Here is a 21242-nt window from a genome sequence, read left to right as displayed (position 1 = left end):
TTATGTGATTGGTTTTAGTATCAATTACTTCTTAGTGGCCATTCAAGGAAATACTTTAGATGAAGTGGACAAATTCCTTGGGGAAAAAAACACAATTTACCAAAGTTAACATCTAAAGAAAGAGAAAATCTGAAGAGGCCTATAGCTTTTAAAGAAAATGGATTTTTAAGAATTGACTATTAAACACTCCAAGCCCAGGCAACTTCACTAGTGAGTTCTTGTAACTATTGAAAGGATAGCTCCAATCTGAAAAACAAACTCTTCAAAAGGACAGAAATGAGAGAATACTGCTCAGCTCTTTCCATGAGATCAGCATAAACTTGACACCAAAACCTGAAAAGGACATTACAGGAAAGTAAAGTTACAGACCTATCTCTCAAACAAAAAATGTAAAAATCCTGAACAAAACATTAGCAAACTAAATCCAGAAATACATAAAAAGGAAAATGCATCATGACCAGCTGTGGGTTGTCAAAGGAATGCAAAGATGGCTTAACATTTTTTTTTTAAAAAAATCAATAAATTTATTACGACTTAGTATAAAGCTACGATAATTAAGACAGTGTGGGTGCTGGCACAAGAATAGACAATGAAACACAATAAAATATGGAGGCGCATATATCAGGTTAACTAATGGCAAAAAACAATACTGTATAGTACAGGAGGGAAAAGAATGGTCTTCCAAATAAAAGCTAGGTTTGAGTATCCAGATGGAAAAAGTAAATCTTGATTCCCGCCTCACATCACACACAAAAATCAATGCCAGTTAGATTATAGACCTAAACGTACAAAGTCAAACAATAAAGTTATTAGAACAAAAACATAGGCAAATACTTCCATGTCCTTGGTGTGAGCAGCAATTTTTTAGAAAAAAACGTAAAAAACACTAATCAGAAAGAGAAAAAAACTGACAAACTGGACTTCATCAAAATTAGAACTTCTGTTCATTAAATGATCTGATTAAGAGAGTGAAAAGGCAAGCCAGAGTAGGAGACATATTAACTCCTACAAATCAGTAAGAAAAACAAGCAAATAGAGAATGGGCAAAAAGGCCTTCACAACACAGGATATTACAATGTTCAATAAACTTCATAAACAATTAGAGTAATGCAAACTAAACCACAACGAGCTATTACCACATGCCCACCAGAATAGCTAAAATGAAGACAACAAATAATATCAAGTGTGGGAGAGAATGTGGAGCTTGGAGAACGTTCCTATACTGCGGGGAGAATCGTAAATGGAAGTATCTGCTGCAGCTGAATGCATACATAACCTGTATCCCAAGTACTTCCATACCTAAGTGTATACCCAACTGAAATATGTACACATACTCCCAAAAATATGCACCAGAATGTTCACAACCATATATTCCTAAAAGCCCAATGTCCACCAACAATGTAATACCAATGCTGACACGTCCATATAATAGAGAGCTAGATGATGTAACAAAATGTTAAGTGAAAGAAAACCAACACAAAAGCCCAACACAAAATCACACTGTATGATTTCCATTCTATAAAGTTAAAAATAAGAAAACCTACTTAAGTGATATGGTGATTACTCTTTTCGGGGTGGCTGGGAGGAAGCATTGAGAGGAGCTTATAAAATGCTGGGCAGGGTCTAGGTGGCAGAGGAGAATATAATACTGAATGTCAATTGAAAAAATAAAATAAAATACGGGGTATATTTGCTCCTTGAGCTGGGCACTGGTTACAGGTGTGCGCACTTTGTGTCTCAAGATTTATGCGCTATGCTGTACATGATGTGAATCTGATTTCATTTAAAGATTATTTTAAAAGAGAAGAAAACAATCCTTAGCACAACGTATAAAAATTCTTCATTTACCATTTACTCCCAGAGTCTCAAGAGGGGAAGGGAGAAATTTTACCTTTTTTGAGCCCCCATTATCTGGGGGCAGCCAGTTAGCTCAGTTGGTTAGAGCGTGGTGCTCTTAACAACAAGGTTGCCGGTTCGATCCCTGCATGGGCCACTGTGAGCTGCACCCTCCACAACTAGACTGAAACAACTACTTGACTTGGAGCTGATGGGTCCTGGAAAAACACACTCAAAAAGAAAAAAAAAAAGAAAAAAACAGAATTCACAGGGTGGCCGGTCAGCTCAGTTGGTTAGAGCGTGGTACTCTTAACACCAAGGTTGCCGGTTCAATCCCCACACGGGCCACTGTGAGCTGCGCCCTACTTAAAAAAATTCCATTATCCGGTTTAATATTTTTCTCACAACAACTCTAAGTATCAATTCCATTTTACAGAAATTTAAAATAACTTATCCAAAGCCATTTGACTAATAAATGGAAGAGGTGGAATTCTACTTAAAATTTTGTCTGACTTCAAACTTTTATTTCCACAACATGTAATAAATACACTCTGGTCTCAAAGGAGGTATCTATTTACACTGATCTGCCAGTCAAAATAAGCTGCACATCTGGATATGTTCCTTTTGATGTCACCAAGGGGTTGAAAAAGAGTGGACCCAATTCAGATTAACAGCAGCAAAACAGCTGAGTATTTTATTTTCAACTGAATCTCCATCTAAGTAAATACTGCTTTCACTGTAAAGCCTTAGCAACTGACGTGAGCTCTGTCCACTGACCTTTCTCTCGGGCTTTCTAGTCTAGGGACATAGGTGCTGAATAAACACACAGTAACTGCCTAATGTCTCACCATTTTTTCCAGGATTTTTATTCCACTCAGCAAAGACTTACCGCTTGATACAAACACTGCATAATGACTTCTTTCTCTAGTGAAAAGCACTACTTTAAGAGAGATTAGCATAAAGGGGGTTCAGACACAGTGAAACAAACTAGATAAATTAACAATGGAAACTACAATGTCCTGTATAACTTTGTCTTCACTCAATACAGACAACACAGTAAGCCTGCCGCCAGAGCATTTGCTGCTGAGGCAAGACACAGATTTCATACATGTTAACATGTATGTATGTGTGTGTGTTGTGTGAGTATACGTTTGTGTGCATGCTAAAGAAGCTTTAAGAAAATTATTTTCCTATTGTTGGCCAAAGAATGGACCCAACTTATATATGTAAAACAACTTCCAGAATTCCTCTAATGTTCAGAAATGGGAAAAGCTAGAGGTTTATAAAGATTCAGTGTAAAAACAATATTCTCCTTCAGAATTCTCTTATGTCAATGGAAACGTTTTACAAAAGTATCCAAAAAGGAAAGCACCATTTGGCAATGGCTTACTTCACATATTCTATTGAAGAAGGGTTGCAAACTAAAATCTATATATTACATAAGCAATAAAGAATTACTCCTTTTAAGATACTAATACAGTAGTATGTAGAAATCACAGCTTGCCTTAACTCCAGTTCAATTTACAAACTGCAGCATTGAAACACCTAATTTAGGTTGTTCTATTACTAGTTCATATATTTTTTATCAATAAAATCCTGTATTTTCCTTAAAACACCCAAAATTGTATTTGGTCAAAGATTAACAAACCACTTAATTATACAGAATGAAGATTTAGAAATTGGGTATTTTTTCGTCTGTTCAGTGTTTAGCTATACAAGACTGAAAAGGGCTAGGTAATCTCAGTACAGTGTTATACGTGAAATAAAAGCTTTCAAAATTAAAATCCGGGGTGCCTACTGGGCACCTTCCTTCTCATTAATAGTACCAGAGGCCTCTCAATGGGTTATTTGAGCTTCATCATTTTGACTTTGGACAGTTTGTCAGATTCTCAATTCATTAACAAACATTTACCAAGCTGTACCAGATGCAGAGATAGAGGATGAAAGACTCAATTGTCTGAAAGATTCTGCCATCCATTCAAGGAAAAATCTGCCTTCATCTACTTTTTAAGACTATTTCCCAGAGTTTTCACCTTACTTTTCCTGCTCAGAACATCTCACAATTCATCATGTACTGTCTTTTGGTCACTATACATACAAACTTGAATGCACAGCAAATGGCAGTCTCTCTTTTCCATGTCTCGTGTTTAGTTTAGATCCTCAGCTTGAAACGGAGAGGTCCCTGACTGATATGGGTGCTTCAAAGACTACACATTATAAGACAGCCTGAAGGCTCGTAAATATTCTCATTTTACTAGTGAGAAAATTAAAGCTAAGTCTAGAAAGGCCAAGGTGACCTTCCCTTAACACCTGGCTAGTTATTCAGAAGTAAAACTAAACCAGAACACAGGTTTCTTAACCACTCATTATTTTACACTGTTCATTCGGTTCCACCAATCATACGGAACTCATGCCTCAATTATCCGGCATTTTGCTGCTGTTCCTTAGTTAACCTATTACTTGTCTTTATCGGTGTAGATATAGCCTAAAAGTCAAGTATCTATGGATAGCGTTAGGGGGAGTCCCTGTACCTCCTGTAATTTTATACAGGATTATGAATATGTACATTTGGGGGGATAAGATTCATATCTTTCATCAAATCAGTAGTCTCCAGAGTAAAAACCACTGGCCCACAGCAAGTGCATCTGACACAGATAAAAAGTTCAGACTGGTTCAAAATAGAGACTCGAGGATGATGCCTTTATTCACACATAATAGAAGAATAACCTAATGGTATCTGGGGGAGTTAGCAATATCTAAGGCACCATTACACTTGGTATCACTAAAATAGTTGGACCAGTGGATCCAGTATAGAGAGAGAATCCCTGATATAGAAAACTAGTGTGTGGACTATTGCTCTCAAGGCCCTCTTTTCTTTTTCATCTCCCACTATAGATATATTCGACATACATCTCAGTAAGAATTCATGGGGAAATAATTGTGATATAATCTAATCACATTGAGACTCTAGCATGCATATTTAAATTAAAAATATCAGCCCAATTTTATCAAATGGTAGTTATGTGCCAGAATTAGGTTACGAGCTTAATAAACTATTTTTTTCCTCACAACTTCACGTAGGTACTAACTATTCTGACGCGTTTACCAGTGATGAAGCTGAGACTCAAAGGGGCTGCCACACACTCATGTTCCTCAGCTATAAGCTGGAGGGATGTGAATATGAACCCTGGTCTCTCTGACACCAAAGGCTTGTTCTGAAAGATCCCTATGGCGTTATAAGAAAATATTAATATTTAATTTTGCAAAGTTGAAAAAGCTTAAAATCCCACTATTTGAAGCTACCCAGGAGTGAAGGTCGTGCAGCAGGAGGCCTAAGCAGAGGAGAGGCCATTCAAGTCTTTGGGGCCATGATGCTCGTCTTGCCCTCCTAGGCTGTTGCCAATAAAAGGAAGACAGAAATGCTGGAATCTCAAAATATCAGAGAAGTCTGCTGCCTTTCTTTTCCCCTTCAAATAGGGTTATTGATCTAACTCCTTAACCAAAGAAGCTTTCTACATCATTTCAAGATCAGTTTTTAAATTGAAATCCTCCTCAAAAAATTTTAATTAAGATCCTCTCTTGATTTGCTGACATTTTCCACCCCCCAAAGAATTTCCAAATGTGTTTTTCAAATCCCTACTTTATTGCACACATTGAGCTGTCACCTAAGAAAGAACCACTCTCAGGGTTAGCCTGCTTCAACAATGAGAAAGCCTAAAATACCAGTAACAACACCCCAATTTTTATAGCCATTTTCATCTATGAAGTTCGTAACACTTGTCTTGGTCTGCAATGTTTGTAGGCACCTACCTAATCATTTGCCCATCGTATGGAGAAGAACCAGGCAGCATGATCTGTCCGAAATCAAAACAGTAACGATCTTTTTCAGAGCTTAACATACAAGCAATGTTATTCTCTATAAACCCGTGTTAGCTTCTAAGCACTTCAAAAATGAATATAGACTAACTTATTCACTCAACAAATCTGAGCACTTTCTGTATGCCAGGCACTGTTCTATTCTATCCTTACTCTTCTATAAACCGTAACACAGTCATTTAATGTCACTACAAGCTTCAAAAATCAAAACACTAAAACCAAAATTTAAGTCTTTCATGTTTTATTTCTAGTAAGTCTTACTGGCATCCTCAGACAATGTTTTCTTGTGGCATCTTTTAGTCACATATTTAGAATGCATAGAATCTTTACTTATTACAGGACAACCAACAACTCATCGACAATTTTAAATAACTAGGAAAGCCACTTTGTACTCGGAACTTATTTTAACAAAGGTCTTCCTACACGACTGAAAATTTCAATTTCATCAGCTCGACCTCAAAAATACAGGTGCCCCTCAAAAGACACAGCTCTGCTTATATGTGGATTTTTTTCAATAACCAGTACTGTTTTCTTCTATCCATGGTTGGGAGTCCGTGGATGGAGAGGGCTGACTCTATCTATACACTAACCTACACCATTTTATACAGGGACTTGAGCACCCACGGATTTTGGTATTCGTGGGGGCCCTGGAATGAATCCACCTCGGATAGCAAGGGGCAACCTAAGTTTTGGGGAGTCAAAAGGTATTAGATTTTTGACTGAGCGGGGGTCAGCACCCCTTAACCCCCACATTGTTAAAGGGTCAACTGCAATGCTTTCTCTCTGTACTCATTCACCAGATATATACCACCACCCAAGCAGTCTCACTTTTTAGGCCAACACACATTCCCAAAGACGAGCAGAGAGAATTTAGAAAAATCTAACTATCTATACTGTCCAGAAAAGAGATAATCTGTGAATGAATTGTCAATTGGCATCTGTCAAAAGCCTCAATGAGACAAATGATATTTCATTTGTCATCTGAAAGATAAATTAACTAAACTCTAATAAATCAAGTCACCAGAACAATGTCCACCTATGTTATTAAAGTTTTTCTATTATGCCTGAGGCTTTTATCTGGTTTCTCTACAATGGCATGTGAAAAATGTTTCTCTATCATTTGTAAAATGTAAAACATTTTCTTCATATATTGTTAATGTCATTTCATGTAAGAATTCAGACAACTATGTATTCTTCAGACAAAAGTCTGCCACTCCTGATTAATCGGTATACTTCCTCCCATGAATCAATGCCTACATGATTTGTACAGTTTCCTCTTTTGCTTTGACTAATAACTTAAAAATAAAAATAAAAAGCTTTAGTTACATGCAGATGGCTGAGCTATCCTTGCCCTAAGCTTCTCATTCCATTCCCTTCAGCCTCCTCCACTCAACCTTTACTATTTTCACAGTCCTCTCAAACACCTGTCTATTATTACAAGATCAAGGCAAATCCTTTCTCAAAGAAGACAAATAATAAAACGTATACATCCATTGGGCTTTCAGAATGAGCTAAACTCTTGAATGTCCAAAAAGCAGAGCACAAGGTGAACAAGATAAATCACTTGGCTCCATTACGATTTACACAAGTTAAACACGACCTTACCAGTACCTTCCTCCAGCATCCAAAAGAGCACGACACAGCTCTGTGATGGATCCACTGAAGGAATTCAGTGATTTGAATATCCACTTGCCAGACACTGATAGGAACATAAAAATGAGTCAATCCCGGGCCTCAAGGAGATTAAAGTCCTTTATTGACACAGAAGGAACCATTTGTAGGAAAGTGTACATAACTGTGTGAACAGCCCTGAGAAAACTCATATTGCAATAAATTCTGAGTCTAGTGCTCTGATGATCAAAAAACAATCTGACCACTTCTGGCCATGTACCCAAAAGTGAAAGCAGGGACTCAAACAGGTATTTGCACACTTAGGTTCACAGCAGCATTATTCACAAAGCCAAAAGGTGGAAGCAACCCAGGTGTTCACCTATGAAAGACTGGATAAATAAAATGTGGTTTATACATACACAATGAACTATTATTTGGCCTTAAAAAGGAAGGAAATCCTGGCACATGCTACAGCATGAATAAATCCTGAATGAATGACCCCTGAAGATGCTAAGTGAAACATGCCCAGTCACAAAAAGACCAATATTGTATAATTGCACTTATGCGAGGTTCCAAGAGCAGTCAGATTCACAGAAAGAAAAAGTAGAATGATGGTTGCCTGGGGCTGGGAGGAGGGCAAAAGGGAAGACTATGTTAATGGATACAGAGTTTCAGTTAAGGAAGAGAAGATGAAAAAGTTCTGGAGATGGATGGTGGTGATGGTTGCAAAACAACGTGTGTACTTAATTATCACAAAACTGTACACTTAAAAGTGGTTAAAATAATAAATGTCATGTATATTTTACCACAAAAAAGGGGGAAAATCTGAAATATTCAGAGAGAGATCACCTGAACATTTAAGGTTTCACAGTTTCATTCATTCAACAAGTGTTAACTAAGGACTTAACTACAGGTTATACAGGTTTTTCCCTGAAAATCCACTTGGGAACAGCAATGCTACTCAACAAAAAGAGCACACATGCAAGGATTCTGAAATCAAACCATGACAATCCGGGCTCTGCCACTTCTAGACTCATAACTTGAGGCAATTATCTCTGAGTCTTAGTTTCCTTGCATGTAAAATAAGGACAATATCTCGGCCACAATGAGGATTAAACGAGAATGTATATAAAAGCACCTGCAACATCTTGGCACATAAGGAGGCACTTCTTATTAATAAATGCTCCCCTTCTCTCCTTTGCCACAAGTAATGACCACAGGATGTTAAAGTCACAAGTGAGAGACTGTGCAATACCTACTTTCTCAAATGAAGCAAGCATCTCACATGTCAGACAGTGGCAGGGAATAAGTATCGCAATGCCATAAAAATCATCCTTCCTAGAAGGTGGCACTAGAAGGTGGCACTACACTTCAGGTACCACCCACTATGTAACACCACAAAATCACTATCAAATGAGATCATGAGCCACATCAAAATAAAACGTCTTCTAAAACCAAGACAATAAACTCAGCAATCACAAAGCAATCTCACTATGCAGTTCATACACGGGGCCACAAGCATTATACAGAAGGCAGAACTTAATTAATCTTTATTGATGAGACAGTAGAATAAAAAGTAGAGCAAGCCGTTACTAAAATAATTGCAGGAAGACTTTTCTCCCCAAATTAAATTTAACTAATACATCTTTTCATAAAACGGCATTTTGATGCCATGAATAAATCTGTAAGCCAACATTACCATTTAAATGCTTATTCCGTGACATATTAAAAGCAATCATTAGTGTTTCTAATCTACAAAGTTTTATAAAATATGGCCGAAGATGAAGTTTTGAAAATAACTGTGTGTATAGATATGGCATATATTACATCCAATACACTCGTGCCACAGGTAGCTAGTGTTAAAGACAACACTTGGCAAAATAAACTGATTATTCCAGAACCTAGTTCCTAAAGATATTAGCAATACTAAAGTTATTATTCACTAGCAGCCTCATTCAGAATCATGTACCATCATCCATGTAATAAATTATTGGATCTCTTGGTAAGATCGCTTTTTTTTTATTTAGAAAATTTAATGTTTATACCAATACAGTTCCACTTTAGTTAACCTTTTATTAAAACACATTGAAAATATATAATTTTCCAAGTTACTTAACTCCTTACTTCTGCCTTTTTCCAGTCACTGAGTTGCTGCACTTGAAAACTAAGCAACAAGAAGACAACTGAAAATCGTAACTGTAAAAATTCGGAAAATTCAAAGCACCTCAAGAAACACACACTTTAAAGTAATACCCTTTAATTGGATGAATGTTTTTAAACCGCGCTAGTCATAAGAACACTCAGACTTATACGGATCAGTAACGCCTCCCTTTTAAGCACGACTTTCTTCACAAAAGCACTGACTGAACACTATCCAGCGAGGATTCCCCACTCATCCCTGTTTTTGCAAATCTTCAGGCTGTTAAAGATACACTACGTGGTTTGTTAGCTCTGTATTGCGGGCAAAGCCATTGGGGCAGCTCAGCTTTTCCAGGTAATCTATATAAATCTGATGTGCTAACTTAAAACATACACTGATTTCCCAAAGATTAAAAACCCTTTGCAGGATCCAGACGTTCTGGCACAAAAACCTGGGAAGGGTGGAAAGATGGCCTCGGCCACCCGCCCCCTGGGACCCAGACCTGGTCACCTGCCAATAAACATGAACAATCCTCCCACTGCTCCCCGGGAGGGCCCCGAAGGCTCGCGCTTTCCAGCCAGCACGCGCAGCCCGGCTTCCTCCCCTCCCAGCTCTTTCCAAGGTGTCCACTGAGGCCCAGCGCAGTGGCCCCCACCACCGCAGGTCCCAGGATGCTCCCGAGACCCCGCTGCAGATCCCGCACCACTCCGTGCGCGTACCCGGACCTGTCAAACCCCTGGGGCAGGGCCAAGCGGTGAGGGCGCGCTCCCCTCCGCGTGCGGAGGCGCCCGCGTCCCCAGCCAGTGCCGGAGCGACCGCACAAAGTCCCTCCAAAGCGGCGAATCAGGAGCGGCGCCAGGGTCGGGGGAGGCGCAGAGCCCCGCGGGTGGACGCCGGCCCCGCAGGCCGCGCCGCCCGGGACCAGAAGAGGCCGCGCCATCTGCTCGCGCCGTCTCCGCCCCGCGGGCCAGGCCGGAGCGCGGGCCCAGGGCCGGGACGCCCACGCGGGCCCGGGCGCCGAGGCGGGCGCGGAGCCGGGCGGAGCCGCTCCCCGCCCCGGACACAAAGCGGCTCCGCGGGAGCCCGCCTCACCTGCAGCACGGGGCGCCGCGGGCCTTCGAGAACCATCGGACCCCGCTCCGACGCGCGCGTCACAGCCCAGGCCTCCCGGTGCTGCCCGGCGCCGCCGCCGCCGCCGCCATTTCCTCCCGCTCGCCGTCGCCTCGTCCCCGCTGTCAGGTTACTCCATTCACCTGGGCCTGGAGCAGCCTGTGCCGCGCCGCGCCTCCGCCTCGACCCCTCCCGCCGGCGCCTGCGGAGACTGCGCAGCGCCCGGCTCGTCCGCAGCCCGCGCACGGCCCGCGGCAACGGCGCACCGCGGCTTGGAGAATCCCACCGGCGCCCGCGCCGCCCCCTCCGCGCCCCCACGCTCCGCTCGTCCCGCACCGGCATGAGAGAGAGCCTGTGATTGGACAGAGTGTGGCGGTGAAAGGTTAATCCCGGCCCCCCAGCCACTCAGGAGCCAGGAGACAGCGGACGCGGCGGCGGAGGCCGAGGCGGCGTTTGCGGCCCAGCTTTTGGCCGGGACCCGGGCGTTCGACCGCCGCGGCCCCGCGCCTTTGCGACCCTCGTGGGCCTGCGCGCCGAGGTTGCGGACACTCGCTTAACTTGGCAGAACCTCTTGGCTCATGGAATTCGCCCGCCTCCATTGTTGCCCTTTCTGGCACCCACCGCCCTCTGAACGTGGCCCTGCCCCACAGCTGTAATTGTTCTCCGGAGGGCTCGGCGTCCGTTTTCCACTTCCCAACCCCTATTTCAAGGACCTTCCCACTTGCCTGCTTTTGCTCCGCATTAGTGGTGCGGGGCCCAACGCATTAGGCGAGACGACAGACCCCACCTCCTTCCCCACACCCCGGAGCTGGGATAACCAAATAACTGAGATGGGGACAGTGGCCCCACTTATGTAAATTGTTCATTTGCATAGGTTGCAACCGTGTACCATACCTCACAGCTGTGAATTAAAATATGGAGGCCAAGTAAGTGGCTGGCTTAAAGAAAATCCTATTCATTTATGCCAAAATGTAGACATCTCTTCCAGAGGACTCACCTGACAGGTTTACTCCAGAGGAGGTCTGGTAACAGCAACCATGCTTCTGCTCTCAGGAGTTAGCACTTAGCAGCACCTACTACGCGCTAGACACTGTCTAGGGCTGCACTCTTCAATACAGCGGCCACCAGCCTTACGTGGCTACTGAGCACTTAGAATATGGCCACTCTCTGCTGAGACGTGCTAGTCGAACTCAGATGTATGTGTTCTTTACCAGAAAAGAATGTAAAACATCTAATAATTATGTTGGTTACATGTCGTAGTGGTATTATTTTTAATGTATTGAAATAAATATCAGTTTCATCTTATTTTTTTAATGTGAGTGCCGAATGAATTTTAACGTTTCATGTGACTCGCGTTATATAATTTACTGTTGGACAGGCTGGTGTAAATAAGCCCGTGATCTTTACGTGGACCCTGTGAGGTAGGTGCTGTAATTGCTGCCCCCAACACACATACACACTATTAAAATGAAAACCTCCAGCAAGTAAACTAATAAATGAACAACTGAGATTTGAACCCAGGTATTCTGGCTTGGAGCTGATGTGCTCAGTCATTACTGTGCTCAAATTTTGATCATATATTTACTGTAAATTGGCTTGTAGGTTTCACTTAAACATAGAATGTTCATGGGTAAAATGAGGAAATAGTCAGAATGCTCTTGGCAGACTTCCATAGAAAATGTTTCTTATATTCCAAGCACAGTGGGAAATAGATCTCTCCAGTAGTATACAGAAAGGCTTTGGAGCCATAATCCTTCATGGGAGGATGGCATCTCAGGATGGGAACAGGTATGGGGGTCCACTAGCAATGGGAATTTGTGGGCAGGTTAACACTTTCAGGCCCTCCTGCTGTCCTCCCAATCTGTCAAAACTAGCTGGGCTTCTCCATCCACAGCTTTCTCTGATTTTCATCAAGTTAAACTTTTTTTTTAAATAAATAAGCACATATATACTATGTGGCTTGTCCATCAGAAACCATTAAAAAGTATACAGTAAAAATTATCTCTCCCCCGACACCTGTCCCCATGCCCAAACATGTAACCACTATTTTTTTGCTCCTTCTAGAGCAATTCTTTATGCATGTACAAGCCCAGGACGTTCCTCAATTTACAAAAATAGTGGTATGCCATACACATTTACTGTGCCTTGCTTTTTATTACATAATATATCAAGAAGATATGTGTATAGCAATATATACAGAGCTCCTTGCTTTTTTTTTTTTTTTTCCAATTCCCATAACATTTTATTGCAGGGCTATCCCATTATTTAACCAATTATCTATTGATGGACAGTTAGACTTCTAGTCTTTTGCAATTAAACATTGATCCACTTGGAACTGATTCCATACAAGGGATGTGGTATAGATCGAATTTTTTTTTTCCAGATGGCTACACAGTTTGCTATTTATTGGCCATTTGTTGAAGAGTTCACTTCTAGACTCTATTTTGTTCCCATGGTGTATCTATTCCTCCTCCAGTTGCTGGTTTATTTTAAATCTGGAGACATAAAATCTTGTAAGGGATAGTGTTTCATACTTTGTTTAGATCACTAGAAATCTTAGAGCTAATATTTCAGCCCATATTAAGCAGCAGTACAGTTCCATGTGGTATGCATTTTCTGTGGGCTAATTTTTATTTTCCCTTTGCCCTGATTATATTCCACAATTTGTTTCATTTTTTTTTTTTGGTAGAACAAGCCAGGATATAAATAAATATACCTTTGTTTAAGACTCTCTGTTTGCAAGTAACAAACCAATCTTAACCAAAAGGGAAGAATTTATCATAAGGATGTAGGAGTTTCTCACAAAAGCCAGGAGCAGAAATACAGCTGCATCATAGCTAGGGCCTACAACCAGTGATTGAAAAGCTTCCAGGAACCCGAAAGATAACTCTTCATGTCCTTCTGTGACATTTTTCCTTTGTTTTCTGCTTCATCTGTGCATCTCTCTCTACTAACTTCTTTTCTCTGCTTTACAACTAACACTGAAGAATACAGCCACCCCGTATTTATCTAGGAAGTCAGGCCAGTGTCGGGGTGTGAGCCCAGAAAGGGAAGGAAGGACAGCCATCCTGTAAAGTCAGGTGACTGATTATACAGGGGGGCTACACAAAGGAAAAACTATTGAGGATAATAGCAGCCAGCTTTCTCACTTTTGGAGAAGGGGTTACAAATACAAAAAGAAGAAAAGCAAGAAGGCTTGAGTGATTGGATGGGAATTGAGATGTCGATGTGAATTCAAGGTTTTTCAATATATATATATATATATATCTATTAAATAAATACAAATGTAAAAGTATCATATAGATGAGCTTAGAACATCTTGTGCCAGAGAGTATGAAAATGCTCAAAGAATGATGAAGACAATTCAAAGACAAAGCAGTCATCTTGAAGGGCCTCCTGCTGGCCAAATCTGAGACAACTTTTGAGCATCAAAATAAATTATGACAATACAATATATCCCATGCATATGGATATATCCATGAATCTACACTGATTTTTTTTAATGAATAAATAAATCGAAAGAAGAAACAGCTCTTCCTTTGAGTAGAATTCAACTGATAACTTTGGAAGGAATAATGGAATTGGAAAATCACCATTTGGCAATCATCAGCCAAGAAATATCAATGTTTACTAAATCTAGTGGGTAAAAGTTGGACAAGGAATGAGATAGTAATATAGTTTCAAAGCATCTCCCCATAAAATTATTATTTTAAAAAATGAGAACTTTACAAAAGAGAATCTAGCAGATACACCACCTTACTCAAGTATTCAAAGTTAACTGTCATGCAAGGAGTCACAGACAAACCCCCCAAGGCCACATGGTACATCTATAATGTGGGATTTATTGGGGGAAACTTACATGCAGAGAAGTGGGAGAATGAACACCGTCCCTTTAACTTTCATTATTACACAACATAGGCCAAGCACAGCTCTTGACCACGACCAAGGTTTCAGCAAGACAAGGCCTGCCTCTGCCAGCAACCAAGTAGGTGTACAACAGACAGAGACAGAGCCCAAGACAGAAGTGGGCCCCATCCCCACACTGCATTACATATTTATATGTTGGCCTAATTGGGGGTGGAGAATTTCTAGTTTCTCTAAATAACAAGAACTACGACAAGGGAACTGCTATGATGGCAGATGCATATGGATGGATATTGGGCCACAAAAGAAGGGGAGCCTAACAGTCCATGGGGGGTCAAAGAAGTTCTTCCTAAGTAAGGAACCCACGTAAGCTGAGACCTAAAGTGCTAGTGATCAAGTAAAGGGTAGGGGACTTCCACGCAGAAGGCCCAGGATGCCCAAAGCCCAGAGGCAAGGAGGTGTGGGGGCTCATTCAAAGAACTGAAAGAAACCCAGTGTTGACCCAACCATAGAGCAAGCGATAAGGAGACGGGGAAATGACACCAGAACGGAAAGAACTTATGTATCATGTTAAGGATTTGCTGTTTCATCTCAAAGACGAAGAAGCCATATAAAGGTTTTTAATCAACAGGTAATGTGATCAGATATACATTTTTAAAAGTGAACTCCAGCCCGTGAGGAAGAACAAAATTAAAGTGTTCATTTGCAACAGTGTAAAAGATAAGGTAGCTTTGACGAGGATAGTCAAGGGGAGAGAGATATAGCTGATTTAGATATATTAGGAGGGTAAAAATGTGACTCTTTTATAGTTCCAGTTTCAAGGCCACCAAGACTATTTTCTAGAAAGTAGAAGGTACAATTGGGGTAGAACATTGCCAGGGACCAGAGTTTTGCAATCTGACCAATGGGTCTTATTAAATGTAATTAAGATGAGGCGTCTTTACCGCGAGGCAAAACTTCTTTTGTTATTATTTTGCTCTGTAACAAAATATTAAAGCAGCTAACCATGAATCTTAATCTTCTCAAATAGCATTTTCAGTTAGAATAAAATGTAGAGAAAAAAAAAATACGCCAGTCAGGCACCTTCAGTACCGCTTTTACTGTCCCAGATTATATCACGCCTCTCTCAAGACTTGAGTAAAATTAACTCAATATTTCGTGGCATCTCTTTTTGGGGGGTGATTTTTAATTCAATCATGTTTTTTCCCCCTCACATCAGTACTGAATCCCTGAGGCTTGTTTAATTTAGAACTAAAGAACCCTGACCTTCAAACGATACGGTATTTTACAAGGGCAAGTTATCTAAAACGACTTTCTGCTTTTCCCAGTACTCTGACTAGCTCTCCTGTGGAGTTGCAGTATCCTTTCACTCCTACAGGGGAAAATAAAACAACAGAAAAGATTACAGCCATGTGGTGAGCGTATCAGTGTCACAGTATTTGACTGGTTTTTCCCCGCAATTGGAATAAAACAATTTCCCCGTACCTTAGCATCAGCTTTTTCATTTGGAAAAAGAGTGTAATCTTGATTTATATTGAATTGTTGCTCAGTAAACAACATTCAGGCAGCATTCCTACTTATGCTAAACAAATTTTTAAAGAAGCTTGGCAGTAACAAAACCAAGTTTGCCTACATATTTTTAAATGCAGTTAAACAGATCTGTAGACTTTTAAATTGGTTTTAAGTAGCTTTATTATCCATTTCTTCTCTCCTCACTACATTCCCCACCCCATTCATTTTCCTAGACAAATGAAACTTATCATTTTTTTCTTAGTTCTCATGCTCCAGATATCCTTCCATCCAATTCTCTTCCGCATGTTGCATGAGGCAAACAAATCAGAATAAGGCAACTGCCAGGGTAGCTCCCTGCTGTGGTCTGAATATTTATGCCCCTTTCTCCGACCCCACCCCCGCCCTCCCAATTTCTGTTGAAAATACATTGAATACCCAAGGTGCTGGTGTTTGGAGGTGGGGCTTTGGGGAAATGATTAGGTCATGAAGCTGGGGCCCTCATGAATAGGATTAGTGCTCTTTCTTTCTTTTAACATAAAAAGATACACATGCTTTACTTAAACTATACCAGGAAGATACCAAATTTCAAGATAATGCTATCATACCTCCCAAAACAATAGAAACCTTATTTTCTATTTTTCAGAGGGTTTTAATTGTAGGCTCTGTTGTACCAATGCGTATCTCTGCTTTAAAGATTTTAACTCTAAAGTGGGGACCAGCTTTGGGAGAAAATATGAAATAGGGTCATACTCAAGGGGCGGGCAAAGCAACAAGACAGAAGGAACCTGGGCCTGGACAACATAGACGTCCTGCCTGCCTCGGGACTGTTACATAGAGAGAAATAAAATACAGCCATTGTCTTTTTGGGTTTCTTTGTTGCAGCAGCTTAGACTAATAATGCTCCCAAATCTCTCCCCAGCCAGGAAAGGAAGCTGTTGCTTACTGAGGGCACCAGGTCTCCATGTTCCAGGATGTCTCTCTTTCAGATTCTAATGGCAGCTCCTGGCGCAGGAGCTCACCTGTGGAGAGACGTATAAATCTGTATTTTTCCACCAGTTTTTCACACTGCATACCTTTGCCAGAGCCAGAAGTCAGAAAAGAAGTCATGTATCAAACATGTATCCCAAGTCTGTTGCCTCATTTTTGACTATAGTCACCATGGTGGGCAAGCCTCGGGGCTTCATTCACTGAGCACATATTGAGCACTTACAATTTACCAGAAGCCGCGTTGGGAGATGTGGGTAGAATGAAGAACGGGAGCTAGTCCTTGCCCTCAAAGAGCTCACTGTCCATGGACAGTGGAGCAGGTGCTACAGACAAATAACAAGTGGTTACTAGATGTGGTCTAGTGGGGAGGAGTTCAGGTTGCTAAAGGGGTCGAGGGGAGGGGTACAGGACTCCTTATTGGTAGAGATGCAAGACAGAGGCAAGTTCCCTGGGGAACTGAACCCGCTCATTGTGCAAAGCACCGACCACATTGAGCACATCGTGGGTGCTCAGCAAATGCTAGCTGTCAATTTTTAAAAGAAATTGTTTCCATTTTCAAACAATCACCAACTTACAGAAGACTCATGAATACAAAAAACTTTCTGGAACATTTGAGAAGAAGAAGTCCCAGAGAGCTTGCTTGCCCCTTCTGCCACGTGAGGACACAGTCAGAAGTCCACAGTCTGCCTCCTAGAGGAGGGCCTTCACCAGAATCTGACCGTGCGGACACCTTGATTTTCGACTTCCAACCTCCGGAACTGTGAGAAATACATTTCTTTTATTAATGCCAGTCTGTAGTATTTTGTTATAGCAGCCCGGACAGACTGAGACACTCTCTGTGTACGTCTAGTCTCTGGGTGCACTTTGGCATGCAGTATGTATTAGTTTGCTAGGGCTGCCATAACAAAATACTGCAGACTGGGTGGTTGAAACAATAGAAATGTATTTCCTCATGCAGTATGTATTAGTTTGCTAGGGCTGCCATAACAAAATACTGCAGACTGGGTGGTTGAAACAATAGAAATGTATTTCCTCACAGTTCTGGAGGCCAGAAGTCCAGGATCAAGGTGCTGGCAGGCTTGGATTCTTCTGAGGCCTCTCTCCTTGGCTTACAGAGGGTCACCTTCTCCCTGTGTTTTCACATGGTCTTTCCTCTGTGCAGCCACATACCTCACGTCTCTTTCTGTGTGTCCAAATTTCCTCTTCTTGTAAAGAACTAGTCATACCCACCCACACTTACTCATTTTACCTTAATCAGCGCCTTAAAAGCCCAATTTCTGTTGGTGCCCAATCTCCAAATAAAGTCACCTTCTAACGTCCTGGAAGTTAGGGGTTTGGCTGATGAATTTTGCAAAGACACAATCCAGTCCATAGCACTATACAATGCTTCCACCATCAATGGGGTCACAGGATGCATGTAACTGTCCCCCGGAATACCGTCCCAATCTCAACACTGGTGGAAGCCATTTCCCTCGTTTATTCACTGTGTAATTAGGACCTTCCCTCTTCAGTAATAATTCAGAGGGCAGAAAAGAGGCCATTAAATGTCAATCCCATGAAATCTCCTTAACTTCAAGATTCATCTCTTTCCGGATCTAGGATCATCGCTCTCTATTTCCTGTACCACATTGCTTCTAGACCGATTTTTCCAACAGAGATGTGACTGGATCATTCTGTGATCACAATCTTCATTTGCAACCCAGGCAAACTTTCTAGTGTGTCATTCAAGGTCCACTGTAACCCAGCTTCTACATGGTTTCTGGCCTCATGTCCCGTCCTCTCCTTGGTTTTCCCACAGCAACGTCACCCGACTGTAGCACGGATCACATCGCCATTTCTTCTTCTCTCTGCCTCCGCACCTTCCCCGCCAGCCCACTGCCCCCACTAAGCAGAGCTGCTCGAGGGCACAAACAGTGGTATTTGTGTCTTACTCCCCTCTGTGTCTCAGCATCCACATGGCGCAAAAATAAAAAGAAAGAAAGTGAGGGAGGAAGGACAGGGGGAGGGAGAGAGGACAAAAAGCAATCTTCCTATGAGTCCCTATGTCTTAAAACATAGATTTACTCATCATGCCATTAGTATGAAGAGACCTGCCTCTGTTTAAAGTTTCACTACAAACATCTCTTTCATGCAATTTCAAGACAAGTTATACAGTACACTGATTACCCAGAAGGCAGTGGCCCGTGCTTTGGTGTAGGGCACAGTAATTGCCTTGTCTGTTCTGGGACAGCACACATTTTCCTAAGTGGGAATTCTCTTCCCCATGACCCGACCGCTGACAGTGTAGTTCGGTGGGTCTGCCAATCACAGACCCCACCCCTAACCTCGGAGCTGGACACGGGGCATGTGAAGGCTGCAGCATTTACGGTTCACCCTTCTCCTGGCCACATGACCTCAGCATGGCCAATCAGAAACCTTCCTAGGACTTTTCTGCCCAGAATGAGTGAAGATGAATCTCTTTGCTTCACTGGTCAGGATGTTGTGAGCATGGTCCTGGAAGCCGCTGGCACCATGTTCCCTAAGTGTAGAGAGAGCCCATTCCAGAAGAAGCAAGTGATGCCAATGAACAGAAAGGCAGAAATAAGAGAGATGGAGGCAGGGAGTGGAGGAAGAGGAATAAGAGAGAGCGAGCCACTGAGACTAATCAAATATATCTTGTTTAAGTCTGATTCAAGGTGTCCTTAAAGCCAGCTTCACTCCTTCTTGTCTCCATTATTTCTTAACCTACTTGACATCCTTATTCTTGCAAGTGAAACAATTATAAACAAAAGTAAGCTAGACTTGCCATTGATTCTCGGCAAGTTTCTATACACTGTGGTCATGGGACAGTGTATCTAACAGGAAAGAGGCCAGGCTCCATAGTCAGATAATCTAGATCAGAATCCAGCTCCATTTCTTACCAGGTCACCTGATTAACTTCAGTTCCCTCCTTCACAAAGTGGGAATAACAAGAGTACCCACGACCTGGGGTTCAGAGAAGTCAATGAAATAATGCACATAAAGTGATTAGCACATACTCAGCATTCCATAAGTTGTAATTATAATTATTGACATGTAGCCAGAATTGCTGAAATCAATTAAACAAGAGTATCAACAAATATGTGAACACGCCTTAAGTATAGGGGTTCTCTACTCTTAATCACCCGGAGCTGGGCACTCTGGGGTGTGAGGAAACAGCATGTGGTCTGTGGCCTCAAGATGCTAACAGTCCCACAGGGAAAAAGATTTTCAAAATGTATGAGATGTCACAAGGTAAGCCAAGATTATTTGCCAAAGAAGAATTTCTACATAGGAATTTAAAAGAAGAAAAGTTTGCTTCACTATCAGTGAGAGACGATGACTAGATTTTAAAGAGCAGGTGGGATTTGCAGAGGTGGAGAGGAGTCTGGACTTGAATTTCCAGGGATGGGCAAAAGAGTGTTGCAAAATTAAGGAGCTGGACGTTAGGAAACTGCAAATCCAAACCACAGTGAGATACCACTTCATACCCCTTAGGATAATTTTCATCAAAAAGAGAAAGAAAAAGGAAATAATGAGCATTGGCAAGGATGCAGAGAAATCGGAACCCTTGTGCATTGCTGGTGGGAATGTAAAATGGTGCAGCCCCTGTGGAAACCAGTTTGGTGGTTCCTCCAAGTGAAACACAGAGATGCCATCTGATCCAGCAATCCCCCATCTCGGTGTATACCTAAAAGAAACGAAAGCAAGGACTCGAACAGATAGTTACACACCAATGTTCACAGCAGCATTATTCACAGTAGCCAAAAGGTGGATACAAGCCTAATGTCCATGGACAGAAACGGGTAAACAAAATGTAGTATATATACACAATAGAATATTATTTAGCCTTAAAAGGGAAGGAAATTCCGATCCATACTCCAGTCTGGATACACATTATGCTAAGTGAAAAAGCCAGTCACAAAAACGGAAAAATAGTGTATGATTCCACTTACTGGGGTACCTGGAACAGGCAAATTCATAGAGCTGAACGTGAAATTGAAGCTCCTGAGGTGGAGGGAGAGGAAAAGGGGGAGTTAGAGCTGAACGTGAAATTGAAGCTCCTGAGGTGGAGGGAGAGGAAAAGGGGGAGTTATTATTCAGGTATAGTTTCTGTTTGGGATGATGATAAAGTTCTGGAAATGGGTTATACACTTAAAAAGGGTTACCCTTTTATGTTAAAAAAAAAAAAAAAAGTAAGGATGTCAAAAGTACCAAGGGTTGGTTTGTGGAGGGACAAGTTGACCAGTTTGGCTTTAGGAGAAGGTTCCTGAAGGGCTGGATGCCAACACTTGTGTGAAGAGAGACC

The 21242-nt window shown here is 41.7% G+C and overlaps 1 protein-coding gene across 7 annotated transcripts in view; it reads right to left on the bottom strand.

Annotated features, from left to right (window-relative positions):
* Nucleotides 1-10735, bottom strand: part of DICER1 (dicer 1, ribonuclease III) — a 74510-nt gene extending 63775 nt beyond the window's left edge. For 3 of the 7 annotated variants that reach the window (XM_033107360.1, XM_033107364.1, XM_033107367.1), the window contains exon 1: nucleotides 10556-10694. The gene's annotated coding sequence lies outside the window, so the exon portion shown is untranslated. Of the gene's footprint in view, nucleotides 1-10555; nucleotides 10695-10716 lie in introns of those variants that run through there. The other 4 variants (XM_033107361.1, XM_033107365.1, XM_033107363.1 and 1 more) reach the window with 3 other exon arrangements.
* Between the last annotated feature and the right edge of the window lie 10507 nt (nucleotides 10736-21242).

The sequence above is a fragment of the Rhinolophus ferrumequinum genome, chromosome 6 (assembly GCF_004115265.2).
Source record: "Rhinolophus ferrumequinum isolate MPI-CBG mRhiFer1 chromosome 6, mRhiFer1_v1.p, whole genome shotgun sequence".
In the NCBI taxonomy this organism is placed as follows: domain Eukaryota; kingdom Metazoa; phylum Chordata; class Mammalia; order Chiroptera; family Rhinolophidae; genus Rhinolophus; species Rhinolophus ferrumequinum.
This window is presented reverse-complemented; position numbering and strand designations above follow the sequence as displayed.